Source organism: Heloderma suspectum, chromosome 2 (assembly GCF_057233095.1).
Source record: "Heloderma suspectum isolate Gila_16-S chromosome 2, 16-S_ref, whole genome shotgun sequence".
Lineage (NCBI taxonomy): Eukaryota > Metazoa > Chordata > Lepidosauria > Squamata > Helodermatidae > Heloderma > Heloderma suspectum.
The window spans coordinates 290,781,181-290,795,975 of record NC_139459.1 but is presented as its reverse complement, the minus strand read 5'-3'; the positions used below and the strand labels follow the sequence as shown (position 1 = coordinate 290,795,975).

Here is a 14,795-nt window from a genome sequence, read left to right as displayed (position 1 = left end):
TACCTATTCAGCAGTGCCCACTAATACATCCTGCTTTCTACTTCTTACAGACAATTTTACACAAAAAATTATTACCAGGAAAAGAGAAGAAATCAACAGGCTCATGAAATATTTGAATTGCCTCAGCCATTTCCACACAATAGCAATATGGCAGTATCCAGTTACTGCTCCTGTCCTGCCTTCTAAATGAATCACAACAAGACCAAAAAAAATGCAGACAACCCCAGGAAGATTTTATGGCACTCCCACAATTACCCAATAATATACTCTCTTCTTAAGCTATAGATTGAGATGAATTAAATATGTTCAAGATGGATCCCACACTGCCGTATAATCCCCAGAACTTTTTAAAATTTGGCAGCAAAAATATAAAATTCAAAATGTCAAATTTCAAATGTTGGAAAAACATTTCTGTTTCAGAAACAGGATATCTAACCTATCACACGATGCGTAAATCATAGGTTCACTTGTACTTAACTGATGCACACACAGCTCCAAGTACAGGTAGGATGGCCAGGTGTCCTACTTTACAGAGAACAGTCTTCTACTTTTGGAGAAGTGGCAGAGGACAGTTCTCTTTTTGAAGGCATCTTCTGATGGGCTGACTAGGCCAAGTCTGTTTTAAAGATTAAGGAGAAAGAGGAGGGACCTTGAATTTGCCCATCAACAGTCAGCCCCTGGAGAGCAGACCGAGCAAGACACACAGGCCACCTGGCCACAGTTTTGCCCACCATGGTGAGTTGTCCTATATTTCTATATAAATGATAGTATTTATAGATTTGCACCTATTTATTTTATTTGAAACGTACCCTGCCTTTCTACCAAGAACAATGGTACAAAGGTAGCTCCGACACATATAAATGTGCATATGCAAATCTCTTTGCAAATATGCAGGTTAGAGTCCTCTTTTGTCTTATTTTTTGGTGACGAATTTCCTCTTTTTGTGATGTGTAAGTGGCCACCCTAACTACAGTTGTTTTGCCCTTCAACCCAGTAGTCTCTGAGTAAGCTTTGCAACAGTGGAGTTAACATCTGACTGCGCAAAGGTACATGCAAACACAAGCATTGTGTGTTCTGACTGCTATAAATGGTTGTGCAAAACACCGTCAAAGTCAGGGCTGCTGATGTGCATAATACTGCTATGAAGGTACTAGTTCTAAGCAGCGTGCCATTTCATGTGTAGTTGCTCGCCTTGTGGCTCTTGTTCACACATTAGATGTTTGTTCTTTATGCTATAGAACAGCCTTCCCCAACGTGGCATTGTGGACTAATTGGGCATTATGGGAGTTGCAATCCAACAGATCTGGAGGGCACTAGGTTGGGGAGGGCTGCTGTAGAAAGATGTCATCTGAAGGTCTTGCAGCAGCGTAGAGGGAACACACACAGTATTGGATGAGGGAGGTACCCCAGCCTGTAAAGGCACATTGAAGAGCCACATGGAGGCATTTCAATCAGCATCCATGTGTCAGCTGTATTGTGCAAAGAAGCTGACATTGTGCTGACATTAATTGTAGACATGGACCTTTTACTCATGAATACTCCTGTGCAAAAATAATTGGCCATTATTTTCTAAGGATGGATGAAAGTCCCTTACCTGGTCCCGCAGCTGTTTTCGGTGGGGGGGGGAGGCGCTCCATTTCTCCCCCCGAAATTCTTGGCAGGTGGGGAGGCACCCCATCCCTCCCCACCGAAATTCTGGCCGGGGGGTAGCGCCCCGTCTTCCCGGCCGCGAAAGAAAAAAGTTATGTAAAAAAAAAAAAGTGATAGGCTACGCAACGATTTACGTAGCCTATCATGGCTAGATTTTCAAAGTCAGCCGTGATAGGCTACGTAAATCTTTACGTAAATCACGTTGCCCTTATTTTCGCCGTAGTCTACATAAATCTTTACGTAGACTACCTGTGCCCAAATAAGGAACGCAAATGGCAGCGCCCATGGGCGCCGCCATTTGCGTACGCACTTTTTTTTTTTTTCCAAAGTCAGCCGTGATAGGCTACATAAAGATTTACATAGCCTATCACGGCTGACTTTGAAAATCTAGCCGTGATAGGCTACGTCAATCGTTACGTAGTCTATCACGTTTTTGTTTTTGTTTTACTTTACTGGGAAATGGCGGCGGCAGCAGCCGGTCAGAAGACCGGCCGCCGCTGCCGCCGAAACGCCACCGGGACCTGCCGCTGAGAGGGACATTCGCATGAGGTAAGTCCCATCCCGGGGGGCGGAGAATTTCCCCACCAATTTCGGGGGGCCGAATGCATTGGCATTCGGCCTCCCGGAGATTCGTGGAGAAATTCTCTGACATCCCTATTATTTTCCAAATTATAAAAGTGATAGCATGTGGTACTCTCCAAAAGTGGTACTCTCTCATTGTCATTACTTTCTGGTATCTGTGACTGGAAAAATTACTGCCCCCCCATCATCTGTATTTTGCATTTTGTGGAGGACTTGGTGATGCCTTTTTAAAAATGTACTAGGGTTCTTCAGCCCCCTCCCCCAACATATCTTGAAATTATATCTGAGTGTGGGGCAAGGGATGACATGCCTGCATCTTTGGGCCTCAAGTAGAAAGTCGCTTGAGATGGTACAATGGACAATACCTCTATAGGCTGTACATGAGCTTTATGTTTTGTAATGCCCTATGGTGAAAACAAGCAAAAGAACAAACAAATTATCTAGATGCATTCCATTCTGGGTTTCTACCTGGTTATGGGATCAAATCAGCCTTGGTTGCCCTGATAGATGACCTCTATCGGGAAAGGAACAGGGGGTGTGCAACCCTGTTAATTCTGCTCCATCTCTTATTGGCTTTTGGTACCATTGACCATGGTAACCTCCTGGATCGACTCCATGGGCTTGGCGTTGGGGGCACTGTGTTACAGTGGTTCCAGTCTTACCTGTGGGGTCGATTTCAGAGAGTAACTTTGGGTGACCATTCGACAGCCCCTTGCCAATTGAGCTATGGGGTTCCGCAAGGTACCATCTTCTCCCCAATGTTGTTTAACATCTATATGAAGCCACTGGGAGCAGTCATTAGGAGAGTTGTAGCCAAGTGCCATCAGTATGCTAATGACACAAAGCTCTGTCTCCCTATGACATCTGAACCAGGTGAGGCTGTGCAAGTCCTGGATCACTGCCTAGACTCAGTGATGGGCTGGATGAGGGACAATAAACTGAAGCTGAATCCTGGCAAGACAGAAACCCTGTGGGTGAGTGGCTCCAGAGTCTGGGAAATAGGCTCATTGCCTATTCTGAGTGGGGTTGCACTCTCTTTGAAAGATCAGGTTCATAATCTGTGGGTACTACTAGATCCATCACTGTCACTAGGGGCCCAAGTGGCCATGGCAGTTTGGAGTGCTCTTTACCAGCTTTGACTGGTATGCCAGCTACAGCCTCTCCTGGACAGGGATAGCTTGGCCACAGTGATACAGATGCTAGTAACCTCCAGACCAGAGTACTGCAATGTGTTCTATGTGGGGCTTCCCTTAAGGTTGGTCCAGAAGCTGCAGCTAGTGCAGAATGCAGCAACTCAGCTGTTGTCGGGAGGCTACAGAGAGAAGGGTGAATCAGAAAAAAATAGCTTCAATTTGCAGGAGCATTCTGTGAGCAGAACTCCACTCAAAGGTCTCTCAGTCCACCCCATGAAGCTAAGAGTGCAATTCTATGCATGTTCGGACTGAAAAAACTCCTAAAACTCCCAGAATTCCCCAGCCAACTATGCTTTGGTTGGATTGTGCCCACTGTCTTAAGAAAAATAAAGAAAACAATTGTGTCTTGTTTAAATATTCCTCCTTCAGAAGTCTGTGTAGAATAGATGAATACAATGTGCAGCAGGTGAGAAGTGGTCCTTGGTGTCTGTAAAAAGTTGGTGAGTATGGTGTTTATATGGCCACAATTAACTGAACAGCCTTTTTTAGCACCACATTGACCAAGCTGAGGTTATTTTCTGAAAATGGGTTTTACTTCTTATCGCACATGAGCGCAAATGTCTTATTTAAAAATAGATGTAATAAGTCACTTCAGATTTTGACGCTGTTTTTCAACATTGTGTCTTGGCAAGGTTTTCTCTCAGTTTAAGTCAATATATCCAGGACTGGGCCTCACGAACATTTGGATACACATACTTGATCTTTATGTGAAAGTACAGACAAAGACACACAATGTGAAGGGCAAAATCTAGTCTTTGTACACAAGGGAAGGCTTTGAGCTTTTTGTTTTGTTTTGTTCCTGTTCCCAGTTGAGGCTGAGAATCCCACTAAGGATCTTGAAGAAATGGGCAACACCTCCACTTCTTTTATATTCCAAACAAATCTGATTAAATGGGCAGCTGTATAAAGGAGAATTAATTTGTATTCCTAGAAAGGACAAGAGGGAAACACATAGATTGTCAACCACCTTTAAGGGGGAATGGCATCCGAGTCAAACAAGTTCCTTCTCAGTAGTGTGCTCTTTGGAATATTGGACCATTTAAAACTGCCCCATTAAATGCACCAGACTTTACATAATAGAAAGCATACACTGCACTGTGTATTCTGGAACCACTGCACTGTGCATTTTGCATGGAACACAGAAAAACACAGAAATTTGGAACAAGTGGACCACAACAATTAATAATTTATGATCGATTGGAAAGGAGGAATGAACAAGATTATCAAAATACAAACTAGCTCACTGATCATCTAGCATCTCAACTTTAAATAATTAAAACTTAATTTGGTATAAAGTTTAGCATGCTTATAAACATTTTAGTAGCATATTCATCAAACCAAATCTCATGATCATTTTAAAATATTAAAATCATAATCTAACTCATTTTACCTATCCTTTGATAACATTTCCATTATGCATGAATGAAAAGTTGTTGGATTTTATCTATAATGTCTGTACCGTAACAATATGGCGCAACTTAGGCATGTCTCAGAACACGGCAATCCTATGTATGTTTACTCAATGGGCTGAGTTCAATGGGGCTTATTCCCCAGTAAGTGTGCATACCATTCAAGAGTTAAAGATTTCTCAGGCAGAAGAGTGCCCCTTGCTATAAACCATTGGTAATGCTAATTCTAGCATATTTTGAGTAATCAGCATTTTATTCTCAGCCTCAATTGATGGGGTAGGAAAGAAGATAAAATCACTTGGCAAAATTCTATGGTAATAAACACAGTAATTTTTCCTTATTGGAAGTTTGGTTGTAAGTTGATGCCAAAGGTAATTTAGTTATTTACATTACGATTGTCATCTCAGGCCATCCTCCAGGTGCCTCCTCCGAGGGAGAGGTGGAGGATGGCAACAAGGAAGAGGGCTTTTTCAGTGATGGCCCCTGATTTCTCTTCCCCTGCGCCCACCCCAGTGAGATCCACCTGCCGCCAACATTGTGATCCTTTCAGCACCAGGTTAACACTTTCCTCTACTCCCAGGCATTCGACAACATATGACAAGGGGTTTTTTTTTGTTTTTTACCAGTCCTGGATTTTTATTGTTGATTGTTTTACATTGTTTTTGTATGTAAATGGTTTTTATATTATGTTTTATATTGCATGTTTAAGGTTTTAACTTTTTGTAAACCACCCAGAGATCTTTGGCTATTTGCGGTATAGAAATACTAATCCTAATAATATAGTTATGCATTATAATGAAAATTGATGGACTGGCAAGGAAAGATCACTGCATGCTGGTGACTCCTTTAAAATATTTTCCTCAATCTGTTCTTCTATTTAAACATTCACGTTGCCATAGACTTTTATGACTACTGCTGGCATTATGGGAGGTCCCCTTCCTCTCTTACTTCCTGCAACCCTCTCCAAATACCCCCAAATCTGTTCCAGACAGTCCCCCAACCCTCTGGAGCAAATTCGGGGTATGAAGAGGGAGGGGCTGCAGGTGCATGGAAATTGTTCCACTGCCACTGTTCCTTTCACTGGTGGAAGGACACAGTTGGAAACAACCTAATATTTGCTTTCAACATCCATAGTAATACTATCTTAAATATTTTGGAGTTTCTAAATAATAATAACCAATCATTGTTTGTACAACACATAATGAACAACATGAAATATACAAAGAACATACCAAACACCTGCATAGTCCTTCATGCCAAAACTCAATATTAATGAAATTTGTACTATAAAGAAAATATAACAACTGAACGTTAATTTAATATTTACATAATACCATCTACTTAGTATTATTGACAGCACTTGGTCCTTATCCTGTAAGTTACATTATAAAGACCCCATAGCTGTGATATCAATATCATTGTTATTGGCTGACCTGTAAAAATAAGTATTAAACACTATTAACAAAATGTTCACCTTTTAAGTGCTTTTGACATACAAATATTAAAAATAAAAAATTAACATGTCTTTAGTTAACAGAATGGAGCTGAGTATGCCCAACTAAACACAAGGAATTCCTGACTCTTAATGTGATTTTAGCAGTTGCATAGTTTGCTTCTGATTTCATATGAAATACATTTGATTTCTCCAAACATTAAAAGAAAACACCCAGCACTTTGAAACTCCAGTTCTCATATGAACTCAACCAACAGAAAAACAAAAGACCAATTATGGCTCAGAAATTTTTGTTTGATGTAATGAATTCTGGTATAATAAGAATATATCCAGAATTTAGGTGACCTATTATTTTAATTTCACTTTGACATCAGGCTTATCCAGCTAACCTGAAATCAGACACTCGCTCTTGCTTGCTTTTGTAAGAGTATAGCATAATTTATTGAAGAGAACATCTGAGGCCGTTTGGACCTTTTCATTTAAAATGTATTGAAGGAAGTTATCTAGAACCCAAAAAATGTTCTAGTAACTGTAGATTTGCATGCATGTCTTCCTTAGAATAATTATCGTTTTGAATAATATAATAACAGTGCACCTTATCTGCCATCATTTGATCACTACAGTGCCACAAGACATTATTACCTCACCTTTTGTCCTCTTAAACCATGGTTGCAGCTGACTTTGTCTTCCCAAAATGAATTCTGTCACAATGTGTTTTAATTGTCATTTTCCATGCAGTCATATCCAGTTCAAGAAGCCACTACTGAATTAATGATAATTCATCATGTTTGGAATTATTCTTCTCATACTAAGCACTCATGAAATATACTGACAATTTCTTTAACCTGATATGCTATCTCACTTAGCCATAGTTATGGTAATATCATTGGTGTTAGTTTCCCTTAAATTCATGAAAAGGCATGAGTTTATCCCAAAGTCTAAATCCATCTTTTGCTTCCAGTTTGCATTTTCATAAAGTGCTATGCAGACAAGAGCCAAAAAAATTACACCATTAGTTAAATTAGTGAACTGGAAAAAAATCCCAGGACAAAAATGATCTACTTGAGTATTTGAATTAGATGTTAATTCTGCATTTAAGAATTAATGCATTTATTAAGGAAGCGTTCATTAGCATATAGAATGATGGCATACAAATGTTATCTGCAGAGAGGCATTAAGGATTATTTTACTAAGAGTTTAGTATGTACAGCGTACCAGTGTTTTACATTTATGGAATCAAGGAGGTTTCATTATTACCCATTGCTTGTTAAGCGTGTATGTCATATTCCCTTCTTAGAGAATTACAACAAACTAAAATTGAGCAGCCTACTAATGTTACATTTCTATACTTGGACCAACAGAGAGTGCTCTTAATAATATAGCTGACAATCACTTCTGTGAACATGGGATTCTCTAGAAGCATCAAATGATGGCTTAAAATAAAACAGAAGTGCCAATAAACCATGGCATTGATCAAATTTAAAGAATACATAATATTGACCCTATTTATTTTCCTAGGGCTAATTGGATGTGGACTCCAACCCTTTTCTCAAGCAAACCACAAACGATAGCTGTACCGATTGTATACAATCTGACAATGCAATCGTATACATGTCTACTCAGAAGCAAGTCCCACTGATTCCCATGGGACTTATTCACAGGTAAATGTATAAAGGACTGTGCAGCCTTAGTTTCCCTATCTCTTGTACTCTTGAAAGCATCAAATGAAATCTGGGAAGTCTTGCCAATGCACTTTGCTTAAGCAATCAAAACCTCCAATTAATAATAGCTACACCTTTAAATAATTTTAAATCCTCTAATATTATTAATAACCATAATTTAATCATCATCATCATCATCAAAGTCTCATAAAAACTACGAAGTTGAAATGGTTATCCAAACAAACCAGGTCTGTTAGGAGACACAATAATTTAAATACAGTCCTTCTTTTATAATTGCCACTTTATTTAGAAACCATGAAATCACACACAAAGTATTATTCAGTGAAACTATTGATTTATCACTCTGTTTTGAAATACAACAATTGGTTTGCTACCAATTCAGCTCAAATTTTAAAAAGTCGTAACAAGAAGAGGTTCATAGTTCAGAATTGCTTTGTGCAGCTTCCTTGAATCTAGATACCAGGTTGTCAGCCTACTTCAATGTAAATGCATAGGCTGTTTCAACAGAAGCCCCAGGGAAGTGAACTTAGGTGATGTTGCAGAGAGGTTGGAGGTGCAGAGCGTATGAACATGTCTTTACTAGTTGTTTACTGTGCATCAATTCCAATCTCAAGTGTCTATAACCCATATCTAATATGCTATTTTGGTACATACAGCATCAAGAAATCATTGTAGATATGGTGTGCTACAATGATCTGTGCTAAAAATTGCCATGTGAGGAGAGGCATATCTGTTTACTCCAAAACACTACTCTAGAAAAAATCCTGTATATTGGTTGTTGTGACCGCTGCCTATGGGAGGAGCTTCCTGTAGTACCGCCCTGTCATAACTCGCTCTCTCTCTCTCTCTCATATACTCCTCTTTCCATCAGATTCAAAAGGTTATGTTTACAGTCATTTCTTAATTATGATTATTTGAGTACATAATCTTCTGTTTTCTGTAGTACAACAGCAGAACGTTCATGAAGTATGAAAAATAAAATGTAAAAATACAGGATAAAACAAACTGGAGAATGACAGAAGCCAAATCAATTCCAAGCATTTTACAGACAGCTGCGCCATCCCCGAATATGAAAAGAAATGTGGGAAGGCCCAATCACAGGGAGAAGGAAGGAAGGAAGGAAGGAAGGAAGGAAGGAAGGAGACCTGATTCACAAGAAAAAAATTTATTGAGCCAATACGATTATTCACTTGTGCAGTTGGGGGTCTCTTTTCTTTTTCCATTCCAGAATCCCACATGTGCGGATACTGTTTTAATACATGAGTACTGAAAGAGCAGATTAACAGGTACAGTGTATGTAACCTCTGCAAGCTCACATTGCATCCAACAGAAGCATACCAGCTTCCAGTAAAATATGGCCTAAGTATAATTCTCTCAGTCCTCAGTGTATAACACCTACTAAACTATTATCATCTCAGCATGAACTGTGTTTACTTGGGAGGACGTACTATAGATTTTCCTGAAATCTACTTCCAAGTAAGTAAGAATGGTTAAGATCACTGCCTTCAACATTATTAAAAGTATTAAAAAATTACAGAAGAAATAATAGAACAACATCTCTTGTAATGTTATATGCATTTATAACTGTAATTAGATGTTAATCCAGTTAGTTATTCCAACATTACAAAACTATTTAGTGGTACATATCCTTTTCCTAAACTACATTTAGACATATAAAAAAGAAAAGGAGTAATTTCTGGATGTACTGATAACCTAGTACTCTAGCAAGATAAGTAACTTGCTTTCAAATTGTAAAAATAATTCTTTCAAATCATTTATTTCAAGATTTAGGAAAACTGGGTTTAAAATATAAGCAGGTATGTCCAATTTATACATACACTCTTTCAGTTAAAGCTTAAAATTCATTCCCCACTATATATATGAGGTGAGGATTGTGCCATTTTTATCCCTTTAGATCCCCCTGCATCTTCTATTCTTAAATTATGAACACATATTTATTTACACATTGGGTTCAGTGTCTTCCTTGAAAATTTCCTATAGGACAGGCAGTCCCTCCAAGGAAAGGGGAATATTAAGGAGATGGGGCATATACTTCAGAACCTATTATTGCCCTATTTCGATGATCAATCAAGTGGAAGAATGTGATGACATCTTCTTTGCGATTAGTAATTCATTGCTTTTAGCTATCAAAGGCCATCCAATAAGAAGAAAAGAAAGCAGTGGGGAAAGGGTTATGTGATCATTAACTTTATGATAAAGATATATTTCTGTCTCTCTTCTCAGACTTTGAAGAACATACCATGGTCTAATTCAAAATGTTCTAAATATCATCTGAAATATTATCGAGTCATCCATATTTGTTTTGTATGTAATTTCAATCCAAACACAAGTTGGTTAGCAGTCTGTGACAACAACAACAATTTTGAAAAAAGCACTAGATTTACTTCCTTTAATTTAAACCTCTAAAATGTTTTAGCTCTAATCCTGTATCCTCAAATCCCATTTAAATCAACAGGATTTAAGCATCTAACTGAGCTCAGAATCATATCTTCATTTATTTACATATGAACTCTATCCTGGAAATAAATATGCCTAATGAACAACTGGCATGATCCAGCTAAAGTTAGGTACTTCTAAGTCCCCATGATTTTAATGGGGAAAGTATGAGCATATTTACATCTCTGCCAATGAAATAAATGGAATTCGAAAGTTCTTAATTCTGGCTGGATTAGTATTTCCGTTAAGATAGCTGTATAATTGCTTATAAAAGGATCTCAAACCATATTTCATTTGACTATTGTAACACAAAAATCTAGGATATATATTTCCCATTCCCTAAAGAAAACTGATTTGTGCATGAAAAAGAAGTTTGTCATGCTTTATCTGGTAACTATTTCCAGACACAATAAATTGCATAGACTGTATGCCTGCAATCTATTCCTGACCTGGTTTCCTTTAAAGTTCAGTCATTTCTGTTGAGGAGGTTTAAACAGATTCCAGAGCAGCAAAGCAAAGAAGAAAAGTGAGCAGAAGTTATTGCTTCTTAAATTTATTTATTTATTTATTTATTTCATTTCTATACCGCCCAATAGCCGAAGCTCTCTGGGCGGTTCACAAAAATTAAAACCAAACAACACACAATAAATACATCATGAGCTGTTATAAATGCATTATCAAGTTGTTATTTTATACATTGGTATCCTAACTCTATCCAACTTCAGCCATGTTAGCTTGAAAAATCTCCATTTTTTGTAAAAGTTATTTTTAAACTGTTTGGTAAAATTTGACATCATCTTTTCTAAATCCTCATTGGTGAAGAACACATGAAGACATGGACATCTGTCATAGAATATATGAACAAAGGTCTCTACTCCTCTGAACCTTTATGTATCAATTTATCTGTAGATTGTGTGCTGTTGCACTTACTGATAGTACAATCCTATGCATTCCTATTCTGAAGTAACTCCCTTTGAATTTAATGGGGCTTACTCCCAGGTAAGTGTGTATATGATATGAATGGCCATATGCCTTTTTTTGCAGTTGATATGGGAATCCAAGTTACCTATTTTGATTAGACATTACATATAAGCAAAGACAGCTAAGATACACGTTCTGTTCAACATACAGTACATCCCATAGGCAATCAAAATATTTTAAATATTCCTAAACTTCCTAAATTTAACTGCTTTTATTCAATCCCATTTGAAATTTTCATTTATTTGGGATAAATTGATGCACTACCAGCATCAATGAAAAGTCAAGTATACTGTATGAATGAAATACACACTGCTGTGTTTGCAAATGCAATATGTCATCCATTTGTGCTCCAGCAGTAATTTCTGAATCATCACATAAAATGTGTAACATTCCTGATAGCCCCAAAAATGTTCAAGGTGTTGGTAATTACATTTTCACTGACTTCTTATCTCCTTCCTCTGCCCCCAATTTAAACAGAAGTAACAATATGAACTAAAATGAGGAAGTGTCTGAATCATTATTAGATTTTTAGAATGATTTACTGACTGTGTTTATTAAAATCTCTTTAACATATATCTCTAGTATAAATTAAATGGTTCGAGGAAACACTGTCATTTTATTAAAGTTGCTTGTATATATCTAGGCTACCTACTTAAAGAGAACAGAAAGATGTCATGCTAACTAGAAATTAAAATGGTAACTAGAAATAAAAATAGAAATAACTCCCATTGAATTCAATTATGGTTAGTCCCAAATAAGTGTGGGGCTCACTCCCAAATGAATGCAGCTTATAAGAAAAAAAAAGGGTACAGTATATCAGTTTTGCTGGCAGGCTTAAGGTGGACATAGTTATGCCCACAGTTATTTCTGTGATTCAAAACTCTACAGGCAAATTTAAGTTAGGCTAGGCTAGAGTTTAGTACCTTAAAGAATTCTGCCTCTAGGGAGAAGTAGGCAACAAGAACAACTCCCTTGGCATTAGGCAAACGTTCAGTGACCTTCATTACCAAAGCTCTTGGTTTTCAGGAGCATCTCAAGCATTATGTGCCACTGTTGATATCATTGTGCAGAAGGCAACATGACAGCATGCAAATAAGGGAGAACAGAAAGTGGCCAACAATCAGCACAGGGAAGAGGCAAATCTCTCTGTGTGGCTAATAACACAATATTTTCTCAACATGTGTCTGATAATTTCTCACACTGTAGCATACAATTATCTTTAATAACAACAACAAACCACAATCTAGTGTTATTTAAACTGAAGAATTGCCATCAAAATGAACTTTAATGATCTTTAATGAAACCGAAGTGCCAGCTCTGACTCTATTTAGTTTGCAGAAATTTTACTGTATATATTTGGATGCCATTCCCTATTATTCCCTCTCCCCTCTCCACACTACACTGTGCCTTATATTAATCAAGCCTTTCCTTCTCTTCCAACTACACATAGGTGTACATTTCTGCAAGTCTTTTTTAATCCTTGCCCAAATCAATGGATGCTTTTGTTTGCTTGTTCCTGAAAAACCTACCCTGAGTTACTTGCATCATCCGATATACACAATATCAAACTATATTTATTTCCCACAATGCAGAATCTTGGTACCTCGTTTAATTTAATGTACACAGCATCAAATAAGTACCGACTTACAAAAGGCTGGCATAGCCTTTGCACATTAAAGCAAGGCACCGAGTATCTGTGCAGGACAGGTAGATTCCACAGGTAGACATGACAGGGATGTCGGAGAGATGAAGGAGAAAGCTGCGCGCCCAGCAAGAACCCTTGCTTCTGTTTTGGCAAAAAGTGCCAAGCGCGGCGTGCTTGGCTTTACCTGTCCGTCTCCTCCGAGAAAGACTCGAGGCGCCAAGGAGACACGCCAACACAACACCACCCCACCTCCCTGCGATCTTTCCCCCCGTTCGCCCTCTCAGAAACCATTGGAGTCGTTCCTCCCTCTGCGCTGGAAAATCAGCAAGCGGACAGGTCGCGTGCCTTCATTTCTTTGTGCCAGCGGAGCAGAAGGGGACGCGGTATTCCTAAGCAGCTACACCAATGGGGGAGGGGGCAAGAACGACCCCTTCCCCCCGGGTGCAGAGCTGAAGACCCGGATCCAGACTAGCCTCAGCCTTCTGGCCCAGGCAGAGAGGGGCCACCTCGCATTCCATCCTGACCCCTGGCATTCCATGAGGGGCTCTCGTCTCCCCAGGTCCCCAGGCCGCCCCCAGGCGTTCCCTTCCCTCCCTTCCCCGCGCCCCCTCCTCAGTCTGCCCTCTCCCCCTTTCACCTTCTCCCTTTTGCGCCTCAGAAGAGCACTGACCTTTGGCTCTCTGGAGGAGCCGCCGCCGCCGCCCCTCTTCTCCCTGTCCAGAGCGCTCCCTTCTATCGCTTCAGCCGCCCCTCAGAGCCACCGCCGCTTTCGGGCTCCCTGTTTCCCGCCTTGCCCTTCCTGCCAGCCTTTCGCCCGCGCGCCCTACCTGCTGGAGTCGAGGGGACGCGCTCGCTGCCGCCACGCGCTCTGTCCGAGCCAGCCCGCGCCGCCGCTCTCCTCCCCGCGCGATCTTAACACTCATTTAAAGCTCGGCGCCCGCCGCTCAGTGGCTGCCGCTCTGCTGTAGCCTCCCGGCTCGCTTGCTGCCTGCCTTCCTCCCTCAGTCCCAGCACAAAGGCGCTCGCGAGCCCGCTCGGAGGAGCCCCGCCCCCGCCAGCGGAGCCCCGCACCTGCCCGGTGCTGCTGGTGGCGGCGGCGGCGGCGGCGGCTTGGGAGGAACAGCCCTCCTCCCCTGGGAAAGGAGCAGCCCAAGCCCTCCGCACGCCGAGGGACCCAACCACACGTGACGTGAAACACGGATTTGCGGAAAGGGGGGCTTAAGACGGCCGCTTTTATTTGGCAGGGAGAGCAGCCGATTGGGTGAGGGGGGTGGGCGCTCTCCTCCTTCCCGCTGCCCCTGGAGCGGAGGCCGCACAGAAGAGGGGGAGGGGCTCCCCAGCCCCTCCCCCGACCGAGCTTGGCCTCTTCTGAGGGTGGCAGGGAAACGCGCAAGCGGGAGAAGTCGCTCCCGCCTCCTCTCTTGCTCGCCCTTTCTGGGCACTGCGGCAGGGAGGGCTGACCCCACAGTCGCGCGCCCGCTCTCTCTCTAGGCCAGCCTTGCCCAGCTGGTGCCCTCCAGATGTGTTGGACTGCAACGCCCAGAATCCCCAGCCGACATGGCCAATGTCTACGCTGCCTGGGAATTATGGGAGTTGCTCCAACACATCTGGAGGGCACCTGGCTGGGGAAGGCGGCCCTAGGCAGCAGGGCGTCGAGGGTTAACTGAGGGAGCAGCCAGCCACCTCATCCTCTCTCCTTGGCTCACCTGCACTCTCCCTTGGAGGGGTGTGGTGGGGGGATTG

General features: G+C 41.0%; 1 protein-coding gene across 1 annotated transcript in view; it reads right to left on the bottom strand.

The window, feature by feature from the left end:
- Positions 1-13,757, bottom strand: part of SLC6A1 (solute carrier family 6 member 1) — a 136,083-nt gene extending 122,326 nt beyond the window's left edge. The window contains exon 1 of the mRNA XM_084832464.1: positions 13,723-13,757. The gene's annotated coding sequence lies outside the window, so the exon portion shown is untranslated. The remainder of the gene's footprint in view (positions 1-13,722) is intronic.
- Positions 13,758-14,795: the final 1,038 nt, after the last annotated feature.